The sequence below is a fragment of the Alligator mississippiensis genome, chromosome 1, assembly GCF_030867095.1.
Source record: "Alligator mississippiensis isolate rAllMis1 chromosome 1, rAllMis1, whole genome shotgun sequence".
NCBI classification, from domain to species: domain Eukaryota; kingdom Metazoa; phylum Chordata; order Crocodylia; family Alligatoridae; genus Alligator; species Alligator mississippiensis.
Window position 1 is genome coordinate 141,600,403 of NC_081824.1, and position 21,828 is coordinate 141,622,230.

A 21,828-nucleotide genomic window follows, 5' to 3' on the forward strand; every position below is an offset into this window, starting at 1 on the left:
AATGCAAGTGTTACTCTCTAGCTGGAGGTGCAAGACCTGTAACATGCTCCCCAGTGGGTGACAAAAAGTTCTAGGGTTTTCGTCATTTCAACATATTAAAAACCAAAGAAAAGTTTGACTTGTGTTCAGAAAATAGGCAAAGTAGACCATGTAGTAACTCCAGTCAGCTGCCCCTAATTTCTCCTGCAATTCCAGTTGGACAAAGCAAATTAAACATTCAATCTTGAATGGCTTTAAGAAGTACTCTTTTGCAAGGCTCCCATCTTCCAACTTGGTAGCTGTTCCACTTCAGTGATGGGGAAGCTGATTCCTCATGTACAGTAGGTAAAATGAAAGCCTTCCTTAAGCAGTGGGTCTACAGAACTGAGCTCTACCATCTATACCACAACCATTGTGCAATTTCACTTGGAGCAAAGAAGTGCGGGATGATTTGCTGCTCTGAAAAACAATGGTATGTACCATCTGCTAATATGTCCTATGGCAAAACAGAACAGGTATTTAGGACCTACTCATGGAAAACTGCAATCATCAGGCAATGAAATATTTCTGGAGGCCTGGGCTGGACCTCACATTAAGAGATCACTAGTCCTTTACTGCATAGTAAAGGGTCATGGATCATAAGAATCTCTTTATCTTCCAGGAGAGAGATGGCCAACCTGCAGCATATGTGACATGGACAGCCTGTGTGTGTGGCACATAGCAGATCAGGGAGGAGATAGGCAGCACAGATGCAGAAACAGCAGGAAGCAGAAAGCAGAGCAGCAGATTCAGCTTGATATTTTCTTGCTCCCTGTGTACCTATAGAAGGACTTTTTGTTGTCTTTTATTTCTGCTGCCAGCTTGATCTCCGTGCATGCCTTGGCTTTCCTTGTTTCATATCTGCAGACCCTGCCCACATGAGTGCACTCTTCTCTGAATGCTGAATCATTTTTCTATTGCATGTACACTTCTTTTTTTTTCCAGAAGTTCCCTAATGTCCCTTCTGAGCCAAGTGGGTTTCTTGGCCCCTTTTCCTCTTTTTGACTGTGTGGGGATGGCCTCTTTTTGAGCAGTGAGGATTGCCTCCTTAAGGAAGCACCACCGTTTCTGAACTCCCAAATCGTTCAGTCACTGGTTGTGAAGGGTCTTATTTACTAGACTAATACAAGGCAATCAGGTTGGTCAGTCATTACTTGGCCTTGCTGAATCCATGATGACTGTTCCTAATCACCTTCTTCTCCTCCAAGTGCTTACAAATTGATTCCTTGAGGATCTGCTTCGTGATTTTTCTAGGAACTGAGGTGTGGCTGACTGGTCTGTGGTTCCCTGGATCTTCATTTTTCCCTTTCTTAAATATGGGCACTATGCTTGCCCTTTTCCAATTATCTGGGACCTCTCCTGATTGCCATGAGTTTTCAAAGATGATGGTCAGTGGCTTTGAAATCTCATCAGCCAACTCCCTCGGCACAGTTGGCACTGGATTTGGACCCAGCCCCTGTACCTTTGTTCCGGGCGAACACAGCCCTCAGATCGATCACACCTGCCAGTTGATAATAGGTGAGTTTATTGATACAGAGTGATAACAAAAAAACAACAACACAAACAATCAAAGAATTCTATATCTACCAATCCTAGGGCTGTCATCAGAGTCAAAGTACATCTGGTCAGGATGCAGGCTTCACTTCTGAGGCTCTTTTTCTTAAGTGTCAGATGCCAGCGGTCTGGAGGTGGGATGCTGAAGCCCACAGCTCCCTCCAGTGGGGTGCTGCTGGTATGTGCCCTCTGTCCATGGCAGCCTTGGGGACCCTTCCTGAGGGACAGGGATATGGAATGGGATAGGGACCCCTCTTGGGGAGGAGAAGGAGGGACAGGGAGGGATGAGAAGGGACAGGAAGTAATAGGGAGGGACAGGGAGGGACAGTAAGGAGGGACAGGAAGGGACCCTTTGTTAATCTCAAGTTTCGGCTTTTGTATTCTTCTTCCCCCTTGATGACTCTGTATTCATAGCTATCTCTGGTTGACAGTCTCTCTGTGGTCACATGTCCATGTAGCCTTCCAGGCCTTTTCCTAATTTGGTTTGTTTCCCCCAAACCAGGACTCAGCCCCTCTGCTGCTCTGGAACCTTGTAGCTGGTGTCACTTAGCTCATGTTATGGGACAGTATGGTATATAATTCCTTGGTTCCCAGGCTATGTGTCTTTGCTGTGTTAGACAGCCAGTCTGTCTTGAAGGCTGTAATCTTGTGTTATGGTATGCCCTCCTCAATTCTCAGGCTGTGTCCATCTGTTGGCCTTGTCATGCAAGGCAGCCTGTCTGCTTCCAGGGCTATATGGAACTCTGTGTATGAAACCCAGGGTTTTACAAATCAATTAACTCTTGCTGCCCATCTTGAAGCTTTATCATGCATATATCTATACCTATAAGCCAATTCCCAAAAAGCAGAACTTTACATACCATTTCCAAGTCAACAAGCACCCTCGGATGCATTGCATCTGGCCACATGAACTTGTACATGTCCAGCTTTTCTAAATAGTCCCTAACCTCTTGTTTTACCACTGTTGGCTGTGCACCTCTTCCCCAAACTGTGCTGCCAGGTGCAGTAGTCTGGGAGCTGACCTTGTGTGTGAAGACTGAGGCATTGAGCACTTCCGCCTCTTCTGCATCCTCTGTCAAAAGGTTGTCTCCCCCATTCAGTAAGGGACCCACACATTCCCTGATTCTCCTCTTGCTACCCACATACTGGTAGAAAACAGTCTTGTTACCCTACATATCCCTTGTTAGCTGCAGTTCCAATTATACTTTGGTCCTCCTGACTTCATCCCTGCATGCCTGAGCAATGCTCTTATACTCCTCCCTAGTTATTTGTTCAAGTTTCCACTTCTTATAAACTTCCTTTCTGTGGTTCACTTCAGTAAACAGTACCATATTTACTGAAGTGTTCCCTACTAAGCCAAGCTGGTTTTCTGTCATACTTGCTAGTCTTCCTGCACATCAGGATTATTTGCTCCTGTACTGTCAGTAAGGCTTCTTTAAAGTACAGCCAGCTCTCCTGGACTCCTTTCCCCCTCAGACTGGCTTCCCAGGGGATCCTGCCTATGAGTTCCCAGAGCAAGTCAAAGTCTTGTTTTCTGAAGTCCAGGGTCCTTATTCTGCTGCTCTCCTTCCTTCTTCCTTTCCTCAAGGTCCTGAACTCAATCATCTCATGGTCACTGCTGCCCAAGTTGCCATCCACTACTACATTCTCCACCAATTTATCACTGTTTGTGAGCAGCAGGTCAAGTAGAGCATGGCCCCTAGGTGGCTGCTCTAGCACTTGCACCAGGAAGTTGTCCCTAACACTTAAAAAGCTTCCTGGATTGCCTGCGCACTGCTATATTGCCCTCCCAGAAGATGTCAGGGTGATTGAAGTCCTCCATGAGAACCAGGGCCTGTGATCAGGAAACTTCCACTAGCTGTTTGACAAAAGCCTCATCCACCACTTCCTCCAGGTCTGGTGGTCTATAGCAGACACCCACTACAAAAATCACCCTTGTTGCACTTCCCTCTAACCTTAACCCAGAGACATCTCCAGTTTCATACTGAAGCTCTGAGAAAGCATATGGCTCTTTTATGTAAAGTGCAACTCCTCCTCGTCTTCTCCCCTGCCTGACCCGCCTGAATAGTTTGTACCCATCCATGACAGTACTCCAGTCATGCGAGCTATCCCACCAAGTCTGTTATTCCAATCATGTCATAGGTCTTTAACTGTGCAAGGACTTCCAATTCTTCCTGCTTGCTTCTCAGGCTCCATATAGTCTGTATTATAAAAGTTGCTTCTTTTATCTTAGTTCGAATTGGTCACATAACTGGTGCTCAAATTCTTACTAATGTATACACTACAAACTCATTATAATGACCCCCCGATGGGACCAGGGGGAAAGTTCATTAAAAGATGAGAGATGGTACTGTGTTATAAGCAAAACTATCAACATTTCACATTTGTGAAAAAATTTCCATTATTCTATGTGCTGGTCAGAAAAGAAAGAATCAGCCAACCAAGTACAGGGAGAAATTGCTCCAGGAAATATTTAATCAACATTTAAAAAACATCTGAATTTTTTTCAGTTGGTTTCTAGAGATTTAGTGAGCCTAACTTAAGATCAGAGACCTGCACTGCTCTATCAAAGTTCCTGTGAAAAAGACGAAGACAATCTTTGCAGACACGGCATGCAAAAGATTGGACAGGAAACAGGAGTAAAGAGAAACAAGGGCCACTGATAGACGTTCAGTTAAAGGCCTGATGGGATCAGATCCATGATCTCAGTTGTTGTGCCTCCTATCATGCCACACATGATCAGACCAGATCCCAACTGGACCTTGTTGCTGGCGTATGGGGAGCCTAGAACCATGATTCTAGGCTCCACCTGCACCAGCAAGTAGCAAACTGGGTGCTTGTTGCTCCCATGGCTGGGAGTGACAGTCAGTTGACCAGCATTGGCCATGTGTTCAATTTAAGTTGCAATGGGAACCCACCACAAAGTTACTACACATTTTGTGTAACCTCCTAGCTTCTTCACTAGTTCATCGTGTAATTGCAGTAATTGTGTATCTGGGTTACTACTTAAGACATGCTTAACTGGTTAATCATGTCTCAAGTGTAATGTCTGCCAGAGGCCAAAGTGATTTGTCTGTGATAGTGCAGCACCCAGAATCAGAGGCAGGTCCTGCTTCTGAGCCCCAACCCAGGTCATTAACTACTAGACTATGTTGCACTCCAAGTGATAAGAAGGAAAAGCAGGAGGATGTTTCAGATATCCTATATTCTTGTGTTTTCCTATGCATGCCAAAGGTGTCTGGGTTTTTGGATGGGTTCCTTTGGACGGGAATTTGTATAAGAGTGAAATATAATTAAAATAAATGTTATACATTCAATCTATTTTTATATCTATATATAGAAGGAAGAAGGCCCTTGTTCAGGCAAATCTAGCTTTCTGGAAGCTATCCATCCCAAGGGAACAATGCAGCTTGGACGTGCAGTCCACATAGCAGGGGCATATTTAAGGGCATAACACTACCTGCAGTGAAAGGTATTTGATTATTTTCTATCTTTAATAAAAGTAAACATAATTGGAGTATTGAACACAGAAGGCTCAAGTGTTTTTTGTTTCTCCCCTTTGATTTAACTCAGTGTATACCAGAAATCTACGTTTTTTTTAAAAGATATACTTGCTAATAATGTGTCATGACCAGAACATACATCTGATACTGTATATCTGGTGGTTCATACGTGTACCTTTGTATGCTTGAGCAACCTCATCCAGGGCCTATTGATACTGACCGTAGTCTTGACTCATGCAGTTAATGTTCCATAGTCAAATGGGTTTGAATTTTTGCCAGCTTGTCACACTGCATATTTCTAGACAATTGATTTTTGGGAAATGTGTTCTAGTTGGGATGAGCCTACTAGGTGTGCCACGAGGACAGAGATAGTGTTGGTGTTTACAAAACAGATTAAAATCCTGTCAGTCATTACTGGTTCATCTCTCTTTTTTGATACCACTATTCTTTTGATCATTTGTCTCTCTGTTTTCTGGGTATCAGGTACAAAGACTTAACCCATGAGGTCCCTTCCAGCCCTAAACTTCTGTGAATCTGTGAATTTACATAAAACTTTAAGTTCCACTGAATCTTTTTAAACAAACACATTACTTTCTTGCCTCCTTTAAAAAAAAATCTGGAGACCATTAGTTTCTTTGGAATATGATTTCTCCTTTTGCTTTCATGCTTATCCAGACTAGGCTGAAAGGTGCTTGTATCAAAAATTAGCTTACTGGTTAGGTCAACTAAGACAGGGGAGATCTGGGTTCAAGTCACTAGTCCAATGAACACTTACTATAAAATAACAAAGTATTCAATGAGGCAAAGATGAAACCCAGGTCTTCTTTTTTTTTCTACTAGGCTTCTCCCTCTTTCTGCCAACTGAATATTATTTTATTAAAAGTTGACCATCAAGAGAAGGAAATGAGAATACCCCTACTCTGAGCAATCTGGTAGTGTTCTCTAATGACTCAAGCAGAGAAAGAAATTAAATACTGGTCTTTCATATCCTGGCTCTTTCCTCTGAGACACTGTGTAAAAAGCAGGCCAGCCTTCTCCTCTTTCAGGCCTTTTTTTTGTTTTGTTTTTTTGGGAAGCCTGCTCTATTAAGTGTACTCTGGAGGCACCAATCAGATTGGGCCCTGTGTGTGAGTGAGTCAAAGAAAAGTCTAGCTTGTGAATTCCAATGGGGCTTAAGGGTGTAACGGAAGCAGAGCTATTCAGCACACTCAAGTCTGAGCCATTTTTGGTCATGCCCAGAAGGCACAAAATTAAGGGGTAGGGGACATTAATGCTGAAAATCTAGGTATCTTCTGGATTAGGAGCAGCTTGAGAGGAGGCTTTTGGGGATTTCAAACTTTGAACTTAGGCACCCACAATGAGTGTCACATGTCTGAACTGGGCCTAACCTCCTATGTGCAACTAACTCAAGGGCCTCTCAGAAATTACTATTGCATATTGCAATCTCCTATTCTCCAGATAAGAACCCCCTAGGGAGGTGACGGTCAGTCAGGTTGGTTAGACAACTCAAATTACAAAGCAGAATACAGCTTTGGAAGAAGCCAACTATTAACCAAAAGCAGGTTGAGATAAAAGACCATGATTAATAATAGGGATACATTAAATTTTTCAACCAGGAACTTTTTAATTTTTTAACCAGGAACTTTAATTTTCTTTGATTCCACAGTCTTAAATCTTAATTCAACTGTAGAACAGTTTAGTTAAGGACAATGAGATAAGCTGGAATGTTTGGCTCATCTGAGGCCTGTCATTGAAGTCAACAAGATGGTTGTAATGCACCTCACTAAATATGCAACTGTGTTCACAGCATGTAGATTGGAGTCATGTCTTCATTCCTTTGGGAGTGAGTTGGCATCACGAAGCATGACACTTGCTTTTCTTCTTCTCCTATTGGTTTTTTTTTACCATACCTCTTAAGTCCAGCTACACTGTATATCAGGCAGAATACTGACACTACACCTGATACAACAGGCAGAATGAACCAGTACCCCGCAAACTATTGCTTTATATGAATAGCAACCATACACTGCTATTGATATCTACTTATAGTCATAAATAAGTTACACTCAGAAAAGATAATATCCCTCAACCCTCCTTTCTCTCTCCATTTTTTTCTAAAAAATCATTGAAATCTGCAATTTTGAAAAGGGAAAAAACCCGAGAAAGATACTTGTACATTTCAAAACATATATCCTTTCTCTAAAACCCAGATAAGTGCCTTCCAGGTCTTTAGTCCAAAAAAGGAAGGATGGACTTTAAACAAAGAGAGTGCTGAACTAGTTGTAGGTGGCCAGATTTTGTTTTCAGTTCCGGCTGTACAAGACTAGATTAATTCCACTGCTCTCATAATTACAGGTTTATGGTAGTGTCACTGAGATTAGAATCTGGCCCTGTGTCTACAAGAGTTCAATCCACAGCATTTTGCTGATGAGTTAGTTAAAGTATATTGTAACTTTCCATCTCTATCTTTGACTCCTTGCCTGGGTTTTCCAACATGGACAGGGCTGTCTTGCGTTTTATGGGTCAACAGCTTGTCCTCAGGAGGAACTACCAGGACCACCGAAATTTCTTTCCTGCCATGACTTTAATGACTCTTTTAAGGGATGTTAATATCCAATTCAGTGGTGTGTGGTTGTCCCAGCTTTTGGCGTGAAAATATGGGGCTGTGCCTCTCCTACACCCCACCAACTCCAACCCGATGGTTCATGGATCTTTAAAATTAAAGGTGCTTTCTCTGGCCTTCATTATTCCACTCTGGCAATGCCAGAGGTTCTTTTGCTTTTAATAATGTGTTCTACTGCAAGACACAGTCCAACTCAAAGCAATCCCACAATAACAAACACAGGAGAAGCAGCTGCCGCAACTCCTGCTCTTCACTCATGGTTTTCTTTACCACTCTCTCGTTTCTTCTTGTCTTTCAGGTCCAAAGGAACTCCAGCCAGATTCACTGCTGCTTGGGTCCCACCAGCCTCACTTAGGTGAGTTGTGTGACTCTTCAGAGTCACTCCTTGGTGTCAGCTTCTCTGGCAAGGTCGCCACCAATCGCCCCTTCTGGGCCATGTATTCTCCCTCCATTGTTCTGGCGATTGGCAAGAAACCACTTCTGGTTCTGGGCTGTGGTTGGTTCAGTGTGTCTTTAAATATCCTGGAGGAGCCAGGTTCGCAAATCAGCATCAATACACATGTACAAAGCATGCCCACATTGGAGCCAGATGCTCCTTGATTTCTGGCATATGTGCCAGCACTGGCTGCAGCAGGGCTTGTATCTGCGCTTCCAGTAAGTCCAGAGATGTGGCAACTGAGCCGGCTCTGCCACATATATATTCATCACAGTCTTCTGGGTAAATAAAGGATTAAATGAAAAACTTCAACAACAATAATAATGTATCTCTAATTTTTTTAAAGGATTCTGTCTCTCTCTCTTTCTCTCTGCTTCAAAATCATTTCCACAGTTATTCATGGCAAAAGAAGGCTTACTAATGAAGTTCAAAGAGCAGGCAAAAGCAAACAGGGGGCTGTAAGTAATGGATATCTAGGAAAGTCATCTTAAAAACAAGTACACCTACAAGAAACAATTGGCAGACTGTTCAGACTTTTGTGGATAATTACATTACATGGGCTCTCATAATGTCAGATGTAATATAATAAATAGGAGGCTCACTTTGGTGTTCCCCACAGTCAGCTAGAGCTATCTCAGACACAACTCATCTTTTTTTTTTGGTTTGTGTGATGCCTTTATGTCAGCAGCTCTTATGATGCAACATACCACATACCCCAGCATTTCTGTTTAGCGCTTCACAGTCATAATTAGATCATATCAAACTGGCAGTGTTGAAACAGTGGTGCTGGTATTGTCTCACTTAATTATGTTCCTAGACTGCCTTTGAATTGTTTAGTTTACCACACTGACATCTGCTGATGAAAGCAAAGATGATCAGATGCAAGTGAAGCAGGAACCAGTCCTAAACAGGCCTTGAAAAATAATGAGCCTTCCTGTGTAATATATTGTGTAAACTGAATATAATATATGGTAATGTGAATATGCGACAGCAGGGGGGAGCAGCCCTGCTGACTGGATTTGGACTACAACTCTCAGGAGTCCCCAGAGGTGAGACTTGTAGAACTACGCTGACTGAATATACATTACAACCCTCAGAGACACTGTGGGGCAGGGAGACAAAGGGAGGGAAAGCAGGAAGCAATGGCTAAGCATGGGATGCAGTAACACAGAGAAATGCCTGGCTAGAGATCCCAGAGGAGTGGTGGAGCTGGGACTGAAGATGGTAGCAGCAAGACTTGCAGATGGCAGTTGAGTGCTCAGGGCTACAGGCTGGTTTGGAGCATCTCTGGAGGTGTGGGAGCATTTAAGTTTTCTTCAGTGTATGTACCATGGTGTTAGTGCTCACTATCTGGTACCTGTACTTGAGTGCATGTATCTCAATGTTAATGCTTATTTACCTGTACCTGCTCCTTTCCCCTTAGCCCATTGGCTTTTGACTCTAATCCCTAGCATTTTCTATGTAAAAGTGGGAACTTCCCTTTTCAGCTTCCTGTGCCAGTTTGTGGGGTTGCGAGGTTTGATATACTTACATCCCACAGCTGCTATATAGATAGTTAAGGATATTCAGCACCCCATGAGAGACATTCAGTGACTTATTAAAATTGTTTCATGGGGTGAGAGCATTAGAAACCCTACAAGGTCATCTAGGTCAGGTACATACATTACATTTTTACTGCTAATAAGCAGGGATCCTGGTTTTCTCTGATTAAAATTGAAAATTCTCTAATTAAAACACGCCACATCCCTGCCAGTGTCCCTCACTCCTGACCTCCAGCCCCCCAACCCTGCCAGTACCCCTCACTTCTCACCCACAGCTCTCCAACCCTGCCAATGCCCCTTGCTCCTGACCCACAGCTCTCTGTCACATCCCCCTCATTTTTCCATGTTTTTCTGCAGCAAATGGAAAACCCAGATCCCTGGTAATAAGTGATCAGAAACCAATCGATGCCCAAAACAGAACAGAAGTTCAGCACATACAGACTTGTTTTAAAAATGGTGGAACCGTGTTGAAAATGTGCACCTCCACCAAGGGGCAAATGTGAGTGCTGTTCACTACCAATCTAGACTACACTGCTTACAGAAAGTTGTGTAACTTAGATCAATTCTGCCTCAGGCTTTTTGAATGTCTGTACCTAGCCCTATTAGCTTTGATTTATGCTGTGTAAAGGATTTCACACACAAAACATATTGTGACTATGTAAGCAAGCAGTGTCTCGAGTTTAAAGATGAGGAAACCAAGGCAGAATGTAGTGTATGTCCAACCACCAAAGTGGGAAGTCTGATCTGAAATTCCAGCACAGAAGTCTGTACCTCTTAACAATTTCCTGGCTTCCAGTCCTCTGGGCAGGCAAATAGCTATACCTCTTAAGTGAAAACTTTGGAGGAAAAGGAAGCTACAAGGCTCAGGTTCTAACTTGTGCCTGCCCATGAAATTAGGTGATCAAGTAGGACTCAAACCCAAGCTTCATCTTCCACAGATAGGCTTCAAGAGAACTGAGACACTGCTGGCTAGCCACAGGTAAACAGCTGGCTTTATTTTCTCAGCTATCCTGCAAAGATGAACTTCTGGAGTGCAGACTCCATTCTGCTAAACTAGGCATACAGGCTGCTTACAGACGTTAAAAAAAAAAGTGCTTTACTGGAATCAGCATCTGTTATAGATTGGAAGCTTCAGCGGGGCTTTTTGGTGCTTTTAGCTAAAGCTGATTCAATCAGCAATTAGATAAATGTGCCCCCAAAAGCCCCACTAAAGCACCCAATTTATACAGATGTCAGGCAGGCTGGGTCCATTAACATTCTGCCTCTTCTGGGCATACAGGGGGCTCGGTGCGGGAGCATGTGAAGTTTAAAGTAAAGCACCATTTCGGGGCTTTTTTTTTTTCATGTCTGCAAGCAGCCATACTGTTTAAACTCAGTTGGCAGTCAGTAGAGGCTGGTATGGGTTCCTATCTGAACCATTGGCCAGCCTCAGAAAAAAGGATAATGTTTAGAACAGGTATCTGGAGAAACTTGTGTAGATCTTCCTTACAATGCCTCCTTGTTTTATTATGCGAACATTGGCAAATGACCTACAGCTGCTACAAATCAATCTGCCTGTGTTTTTACTCCTTCCTCTCTCCTTTTCACCATGCATGAAACAGCCATATTATTTAACGAGGTGGAGGATCAACCCTTTCCTGCCTTCTTTCAGGTCCCTTTGAAATAAACCCTTCCATTGGATGTGCCTAGAATCATGTGAACACTTATGTACTGGGTACCATATTTATGGCTAATGCTTAAAACCAGTAAATTTTTAACTAAATCTACCAGTTGGGTGGCTATGGATGACAGGCCAGGAGAAACAGCAGGCCTTCAATTTACCAAATATTCATTAGAAACAGAATTGCAATGTAGGCACTTCTGACAGTTATATAAAGTGAGGGAATAAAACAAAACAAGCAATCTTTCAGGATCTGTTTTAGGAGCCATTTTTTCTATGTTGTAATGACATATGCATTTAATAAAGATATACAGCATTCTGAGGAAAGTAAATCTACACCCTCATGTTAGAGCCACTTAGAATGAGGATTTCATTTAATTGTGACTCACTGCTGAGCACAATTTACCAAAATGGCAGTAAACTGCTATTGAACTGTAACATGTAAAGATGTCTAAGTGCTTAGATAATTTGTCTCTCTCTCTTTCTCTCTCACTTTTTGGCTGATGATGGTAATAAAATAGCTAAAAATAGGAGGATATAATAGCAGAAATATCCTAAGATTGTAGGTGAAGAATAGACGGAAGTCACAGAACAATGGAGTTACAGTGTTTCTTGTATTGCCCTCAAATATTGGTAGGCACTGCTTAACTCTTAGGTATTATTGAATTGGTTATATGTATTCAGAGCCACAGGTACATACAGGACACTAAAAGAAGTAAAGGTATGCCCAGACTCCAAAGAACTGTAGTCAGCATGGGACAGACTGTGTGCAGCAGGCACTAGCTTTTAACTATACTCGTGTATAAAGCTTAGCACAATGGGGGTCTCAAGTCACACTGGGGCCTCTATATGCTACTGCAATAAAAATAATAACTCAGCAAGGATTGGTAATAAAAGATGACAAAGACAATGGGAGATATGGGGATATGCTTACAGTTCTGAAGGCATATCATTAGTGTCTGAATTTTTTTGGAGTTATTGCTGTTGTATTTCAACACAGCAGAGCAAGAATGAGTGCAGTGTTCAGTATCAGGCACAGGAAAGTTAGATGTGGAACATTTATCTGCCAATAATGACTGTAGACTAGGGAATTCTGCTTACCTATATACACTGGCAAGTAACTGAAGGTGAGGGAAGAAAAGACATCAGAAAACTCATTCACCCTGGAAGTCAGCTAGCATAGTCTCTGTCCTTTGAATCACACATGATAGTTAGGGCAAGGTAGTAGAGAATAAACTTAACACCACTAGTGTTGATTATGGACTTGCAAGACAAGCCATACAAGGTGGGGCTGAGGGACTTGGACCTCTTCAGCCTAGAGAAGAAAAGGCTGAGAGGGGACTTGGTAGTGGCTTACTGGGACATCAGGGGAGTACATCAAGAACTCGGTGAATAGCTGTTCACTAGGGCACCCCTGGGGAAGACTGGGAGCAATAGGTACAAACTCCTGGAAGGCTGCTTCAGGCTCAATTCCAGGAAAAGCTCCTTCATAGTCAGGGTGTCCAGACTGTGGAATAAACTCCCTGCAGTGGTGGTGCAGGCACCTACCCTGGAAATCTTCAAAAGGAGACTGGACAGTCACCTTGTTGGGGTCACTTGACCCCAGCTGTCTTTTCCTGCCTAGTGCAGCGGGACTAGACCCAATGATCTACAAGGAACAATCTATGAATCTAACAATCTATGAATCTATAAGCAGTGAAGCCAGATGTGGAGTAGCAGTACAGCAGAGGGACTTGTGGCCAGTCAGTCAATGGTGAGGCGGGGCTCCACATGCAGTGCAGTAGGAAGAGTGGAGTAGGGTGCCCAGTCATCCATGCAATCAGGGGGAGGGGAGTGCCCATACAAATGCAACCCATTCCAGCCCTACTTTCCTCTGATCTTATCACATGTTTGAATGGGGCCACAGATCATTCAGGTTGTTGTTTTCATGTTTTTAGGGAATGAAAACGCCAACCCTAACTAGAACAAGTATTAAACTAAGAGATATTTCTGTCCCCTCCCAGATAAAAATAAACAAAGTGGCCCCAGCCTCTCTGTAGAGAAGGACCGAGACCAGAAATCTGGTAGATGGGTGTGCAGAGTACAACTCATAGGTGTGTTACTTACCCACTTAAAAACATAATGCACAGACATATGAGAACCATTTATCAAAGTTGTTATGGTAAACTATAGTGCTAAGACTGTATATTTCTTTTTTTCTCATTAAAAGAAAGTGTAATACTCTACTAGGGAGATAACAAATAGGGACAGTTCATAAATATAATTAACTTCAAATATATGTACTTTGAAAATTCTCAGATTCATGTAAAATACATGGAATTAAAAATACTCAATTCTCTCTCCAAGACAACAAATACATGTAAATATTTTAGTGTAATGACAATCATATGCCTTGGAGGGTTAATACAATATGAAATCTAGAATAAACACCAAAGTTGAATATTGTGTGTATGGAACTGGACTCCTGCTGGTACATGGAATGAAAACTATAGATTAGGTTGGTTGTGTTTAGATTATTCATATGTCTAGTTATTTGTGTCACTTAAGTGAATGATGGAGTTCATATGTGAAAACCACATTTTGTAGGGAAATATGAATTCCAAGAATTCAGGCCCATGGGCTGGGGTAACTAATGTAGGACTATGGACTTACCTTAGGCCTCTGAATTTGCAAGCACTGTGAATGCTTTTCCCCCTTCCATTCTTCTGGAAGGTAATTTTGCATAATTAGTAAAATATCATTATTTAATATTACTCCCATTATTTAATATTACTCCCCAAAGGAAAACTAGCAAAGGGTGAACAATAAACAAGCAATGATTAGTAGATAAATTACTTGACAATTATTTGACCAGCCACAAGAAAAAAAGTGACCACAATACAGTTATATTTTAAATCTCCATTTTAAGAAATAAATTCTTCCTGCATTCACCCTAGGTTAAGTCCCAGGTTATTGGTTTGTTTTCTTTGCTGTATTGTGAAGTAAACTGTCCTGGGACTAGGAGTAAAGTTCATTAAAAGGGTTCATTGACTATAATAGGATTAATCAATTTGGTACATTAGAATAATAAGAAAAAATCAGTTTCTATTGTTGGGATAATAAAAAGCAAAGGATTGTTAAAAACTTCATTGCAATGGAGTGGTACTGTAGAGGATATCAAACACAGTTGGAACAAAGCAGGAAAAGAAAGGAAATGCTCAATTCCTTTGTTTATGAATTTACTACAGCTTTAAAGTGGATGAAAGATGTTGGATGGTCACCTCTGGAGAATAAAATCCTCCAAAAGACTCAATCTGTTCAATGTAAGCTTTCAGGCATGTTTTGGCAATAAGCCTCCACCCTGCTCTGAAGGCATCTAACCTATAGACATGTCACTCTAGTTCCTTCAGCCCATGGCCTCTCTAATGCTCCCAAACTTCTTAATTAGTGTCATTTCTCATGGTAGATCCTCTAATATAGACAGCTGACCATGGGTACTCCACTAAACCCGTCCAACTCATGTCACACAACTGAAGGACATCAAATGACAACTTTCTGTCTTTGCTAAAATGGACCAGATTTCAGATAGCAATCCAAAGATGAAAAGGTATGATATACCATGACAATGCAGCCTTGAACCAGGGAGGAGAGGAAATAATTCAGAATATGGGAAAAAAGTGGAAGGCAGTGGTGGAAGGCAACACTGACCAAATACTATAAAACTGCATTTGCAATCCACCAGGTCATTGCTCAGATGTCTGTTCAGTTTAGCCATGCTTGTGACCTTGTGTATTTACTCTTCACATATATGAAGTTTGGGCACAATCTATTTTTTTTTTTTTGTATTGATATTTGCATTTCCATGCAAGCCTAGGTATTTGTGAAGAACTAGGAGCAAAATCTCAGCCTGTTGAAATCAACTTAAATTTTGCCATAGACTTCAATGGAGGCAGGTTTGACTTCATAGGTATTCTGCATTCAGCATATGCCATTCATTATTCTCTTGTAGAAAAGTTCTCAGGCATCCATGAAACAGGAACTGCACTCAAGTGATCAAGCAATCTGGTTCATTAATTAACAGTAAAATGTCTCTGCGTAAATTTCAGCCCAGGGAGGTACTCATTCAACAATTACAAGAAGAAAAGCTACTAAAACACCAACTTCTGTTCAGGCATGATTAGTGATGGGGAAAAAAATACAAACCAATGAGCTCTTGTAAAGGATACATCATAATGCTCCCATATATTTTTTTTTTTTAAAGAAAAGAATACAGCAACTATCCATGCTAGAATGTGTAAAGACTTCAGTAGTAGTAGCAGCATTCCTTGAAAGGATGATGCCATGCACAAAACAAGCCCAAAGTACATATACAGGGCTTTCTAATTCAAGACCTTTTGTGCTTTCTAACTATATTACTATATCCTTAAAACAGGGATAATCAAACATGTGGCCTGCAGGCTGGATCTGGCTCATGAAGCTCTATTATCTGGCCTGTAGTGCTCCCTGTGGGTCTCAAAGTGGACCCACATGCAGGGCCAGCCTGTCCTATATTGTGAAGCCTGCGGCCACAGGGGGCCTCCTGTGTCTAGCCGCTCACTGCCACCCCTGATGCTGCTGCCGCTGGCTTCTTCGGCCACTTGCCACACCCCCTCACCCCCACCACCACCAGCGGTGGCTTCTTCGGGGCAGGGGATTCCAAAACTTTTTCTTGCAGATGGCCCCCAAAAATTGTGGGACGGCCCTGCCCACATGTTGCACATGGTGCACAGGGCTGGAGCAAGTGCTTCATGTGGCTGGGGCAGTTATGCACCACATGAGATGCCCATACCAGATCAGCCCCACATACTGGATTTAACACATGGACCCAGTTTGCAGGTCCAATCTGGCCTATGAAGTGACCTTATATCACTCATCTAGTCTGCTGGGCATGATGAGTTTAACACACTTGCCTTAAACCCATAAGTCCATCCTCCTGATTCTTTACCTAGTCATCAACTATTGTAAGGAATTAAAAAAAAAGGTAAAAATATCTTGAAAGCAGGCTCAGGCAAGTAAATGGATGCAAGTTTGTTTTAAAAGCATATTGTTTTAAATTTTCACTTAGGGATCTACATATTTATGGATGCTCTGAAGATCTTCTGGATGCCCTCCTCCTCTCCCATGTTTTGGGTTCTCTAAATATGCTGGCTACAGAGCCTGGGTAACTGACACAGTTTTCTTCCTGCCTGCTTTTCTTCCTTAGCACATGAAAACTATGTTTAATTAGCAGCTTTAAAAAAGAGATCTGTCTGTAATTAGTGCCTTGGAAAGTTGGGTTCTTTGTCCTTAAGGCTGACATTTTGGCTACTAAACAAAGTGGCAGGCTGCAGATGCATTCCATGATCTGAAACAGTGAGACGTTTCATACACATGTTTTAATAAGTCTCTTGCCCTCTTATTTTTGTGTGATTTCCATGGACTTCATTAGAAGCTGCATGCACACATGCAAGGCCAGAGGACCTAAGTCAAAATTCATTCATGTTAATGGGAGTATTTCTATTGAACTCAACAGGGTTTGGTTCAAACCCAAAATGTGGCTTTGTGTGTGTATGTGTATAGCCTGAATATGTTTATGTACTCCTCTTCTAAATGCTGAACACTACCTTCTGCAAGGAGTAGAACAAAGGCAGAGAGTCCTAGAATGGCCTCTCAGAAGGAAACCTGCTAAATAATATTCTTCTTTGCCTCATATAATTTTTTAGTAATAACCAGTTCTCTTCAGGTGTTGAACATGGTAGGAACTTGTCTTCACACAGACTAGTCATGTTTTACCTTATGAAACTATGTTAAGCTGATTTAAGTAAATGAAAAAGACCATGCAGATACTTGATTAAGTCAAAGGCAAAATAAACCTGGGTGGACCAAAAATAAAAGTATCCACATAGCCTTTCCCACTGGTTTAACTAAATCCACATAAAAATATTTAAGTTAAACTAACACAACTTTTATGTTTGGACAAGGCATAAGTTGCCAGAACTGGTTAAGGGAATCAGAAGAGAAAGGCACAGAAAAAGAAAGGGCAGCTACCAGTATACCTAGCTTTTGCCATTCTTAGGTTGATGTAGGTCCTGCTGCATTATCTAAATGAGTCATCTCACAATCGCTGTAAAACTATTGGGTATGCTGTAAACCTGCCCAGAGAAAACATAGGGGGTGCAAGATTGTACTTGGTAGCATTTGAAGATTAACATGGCCTATTCTTGTGGAACCAGATATATGTTTCTAAACTGGATCATGGAAACTAAAGTGAAAGGACAGTTTAAAGTTTTGTTCATGATGACAACCCACATAAATCTGAGTCATTTTTCAATTGTCACAGTTTTGGCCCCTAGAAATGCAATCAACTTCTCCTGGGAGAATCACTGCTGTCCCAGAAAAAATCATGAGTGTACAGATGTTCAGTAGGGCTGTGCGAGGCTTTAGACAGAGCTTCGGATCCGGAGAAGCTTTGGACACTTTGGGGTCTGAAGCAGCACATCTGGGTTGAAGCGCTGGCCTCGTTAGGCTTCCCGAAGTGGTTCGGAGCTCCCGAAGAGCTTTGGAGCCGCCTCTGAGATCCGGCCATAGGGTATAATGGGGAAACAATAAAATATCTATAACTTTGTTGTTTTTTGTCTGATTTGGATGAAATTTTCAGGGATGGTAGGCTCTGCAGAGGGGATGAAGTCTGCCAAGGGTTAAGAAGATTGGTGCAGGAGTTTGGGGGAAACAGCACCCCAAATTCATGAAAGCAAAATTCATGTCACATCTAGGCGTTACAACATAGTGAGGTGAAAACTGCAGGAATGGTAGCTCTTACTGAGGCCACAAAGCTTGCCAAGTTTCAAGAAGATTGGTGCAGGGGTTTGGGGGGGAACTGCCCCTCAAGCTGAGGACAAGCAAAACTGGTGTCATGGGTGCTTGTGGGACTGACTCTGTCTGTCTTGATTCCTTATTATATCCTATGGCCGGATCTCTGATCTTTGGCTGGATCGAGGCTGAAACCCGGTCTGGAGCTCTGGGTTGGATTGCAGCCATCTGAAGTGGCTGGATCCGAAGCCGGATCGGATCACTGCCAACTCGCACAGGCCTAATGTTCAGGCTTTTTCTACCAGAGTAAAAACAGCCACTGCAGGAAAAAAATTACCTAAAAATAACCAGGGTTAAATCACTCCTAGAGGAGTTTCTCCTGGGAGAGTGAATATCTGTATATGCTGTGGCTTCTCTCAGAAGAGAACATAGTCCTCCAGCATATCCCACCTCTTCCTCCCCCAGGAGACAGTGTGTCATACTCTGGACTTTGCTGCTCTAGGAAGGATCAGAACACGCCTCCTTTAAAAGCCTCACCTTGTGCTTCAGGGAAACACAGGCTGACAATGTGCTGTCTGGGTCAGTCAGTCAGGGCTGCTCTATGCACTGCCACCATTTATCACCAGGCAGACCAAGGAGCTAGCAGAGCATGCTGAGACATATGTGTACAGGGGGTCCTCCAGCTGCATAGTGTCAGCCCATCAAACTCTCCAATCTTCAGAGCCTCAGCATTTGACTGTCTATACATGTGGTTCTGGGTAATTTTTTTTACCAGAAGAACAAACTTTGGAGAATTCTTCTAGATTATTTGAATGTGTGTATGCAGTCCAAGTGAGGAACATTAGTAGCCATTGATGAGACTTGTTTATGGGATTATCTTCTGCAGGACTTGGGATTTTCAGAAGAAAACCTCTGGATCATAAAAAAAGCCCTTTTGGCCAGCTAGAAATAGACAGACACTGGTGATATATCTGGAATTGGCCCTTCAAGGCCTTCTGAAAGCGTAGCCAAATGGTGAGAATTTAGAAAGAGTGCCACTAATTCATATTTAGTTGCATCTGAGTTGCCTTTAATAGAACCTACATATTTCATGATGTTTTTATTCCTCTTAGTAAATTCCTATTTAGTTAAAAGGACATTACATTTCCTACAAAATGTTATGATCATCTCATGCTGTATTAAGAGAGAAAAGTATATTGTGTGCTCCCTAGCTAAATATGGTTGCAAATTAATATTTCCCAAATCGTTGCTGTGTAATAAGAAGTTATGCGAAATTATAAAAGTTATTTTTAAAAACAAGAAAATTAGGGAACATGCTCTAGTTAGTAGGCAATTTTCAGAGGGAATTAGATCTAAGTGCACATAAATTTCCTGGTTAGTATTGGTGTAATTATGAGGGATTAAATCATGTAACAAATAATGAGTAATTCTAATGTAATTAACTAATGAATTAGTGGCCACACTACCCCCTACCACCAAGTCTTACATGCACACAGGTAAGCAGAACAATTAACAAATAATAAAGGCATTTCATATTGATTTGTATGGCTCTGGTTCGAAGTAGAGCAGAATCCCAGATGGGCTACAAAATTAAAATTGCATTGTAGCAAAAATGAATTAACTTTGTTCCATGTCTTTGTCCTACTTTTTCTGAGAGTATATGAATTAACTGCCACTTGTGGCCCTAGTACAGCACAGAGCATTTGTTATTCACTTAGCAGTATTCCTAACACTTGCTATAGAAAATGTGAATGTTTGCATTCTGCCACCAAAAAAGCACTACAGTGTTTTAACAATATGCAGATAAAAAAGAAGTTATTTTAAGGGTACAGACAGAAGTGACAATTTAGCCTGATCTGGACACAGAAAGCTGCTTATAGCTCGGACCAAACACAGGTACATGACTGCAGACTGTTTAAAAAATGGCTGATCTGGTGAAAATCTGAACCCTTATTGCATGAGGGGTCAGATGAAGACATTTCAAAATAGAACATTTTCTGTAAATTCTGTCTACGCTGCCTGTCTGCACTGCCTGCATTGAGCTGTTTTCAGAATGGGAAGGGGGAAAGGGAGTGGAGGGTTCAGTCTGCGGGGGGTTCAGCTCCCTCTGGAGGGTGGGATCGGTGGATTAGAGCCCCCCAATGGTAGGGGGACTCCAATCCAGTCATCCAATGCTCTAGCACCAGCTAGGGAACTCCTAGAATGAGCTCCCTCTGATCCATTTCCCCCCTCCCATTCTGAAAACTTTTCAGCCTGTCAGGGAGGAGGGGCCATTGCTGCAGAAACCAGCTACAGGCTGCAGCCGGCAGCTAGACTCCCCTGCCCCCTGGAACCAATACGCATGCAACATATGTGAGGGCTGTGTTCCCAGATCCCATGGAAAGATGAGGATCTAAACTACTAAGAAATCAGAAATAATAAATCTCATCTTGAGTTTAGATGTTTGGACTCTGGAAGTTTTCAACTTTGTATTTAAAAAAATAAATCAAGCAAGCAAATGTCAGTACTTGTGAAAGGTGCTCATTCCAAGCCCTGGTGAATAAAACCCTACTTCTCTGCAAGGTTGCGGGAATTGCAACCTTCCTCATAGTACTCATTCAGTGGGCCTGAGCTCCAACCTAGATGGACAACAAGAGAAAGGGTGTCAAAGACACAGCCCATGGGCCACAGGGCTTCTAGAGGGGTCGGGAATTTGGGCATGGGACAAGTGGGGGCTGAGCCTGTGAAGAAATCCCCCTCTCACCCCACCTCCACTGGGTCATTGCAGAGGTACCCCCCTCTCTCTCACTTGCTCTCTTTGGTTCAGGTTGGTCAACCACATGATCGGGCCAGATAAATTCCTGAGGGGAGGGAGAAGTGCTCTCTTCCTCCTGCAAGCTTTTGGAAAAGCCACAAGCAAAGTGCCTCCAGGCTGAAGCCTGGATGAATTCCTATAAGTAAAAACTTGGAAATTAGCCAGGAGTTAGGATTTATATCTAGGCAGATGCATTTTAAAAGGACTATTATGTCCAAGACTGTGCAGGCGCTTATTGATAATGTTTGCTCAAAGTGTATTTTGCAGGGATCCTGAAAAAAATCCCCACTTTCCAGATGAAAAAAATAACCCAAAATTCACATTTTTCCATGATCAAAATGAAACATCACTATATTAGTGGTGTTTCATTTTGAACACAGAAAAATGTGGATTTGGGGTTACTTTTTTAAACCTGCAAATTGGGGATTTTTTTTAATTAGAGAAAATTAGGATCCCTGGTATTCTGACTTCCTTATTCTACCCTCCCACCCTCCACCCCCTGATCAATAAAGATGTTGTGTTACAGTGTGCCTGGCAGATTCACTGTAGTAGTGAGAGGCAAGCCTTTTTGCTTCCAGCCCAGCCAGCAGAGCTTGTCTGTGTATGGTTTTCTCAGTCATACCTGAGGTTATCTTGGGATATTTTGGGCTGAAAGAGGCATCCTCTTGCAATATTACCAGTGGGCAAAGCACCCCCAAGGTTTTTATGGTCTCTGTACCCTAGGCTGCACAGAGCCCTAAAGGAGACCAATGCCTGGGACCAATGCCAGCATTATCCCAGGCTTGCAGGTGTTCTCCAGGAAGGAGGACTGCTGGTGGTACGTACCCCATGGGAGATTCCTGAAGCAAGGTTTTTGGGCCTGGTACAGTGAGGCAGGTGGCTCTGCATAATA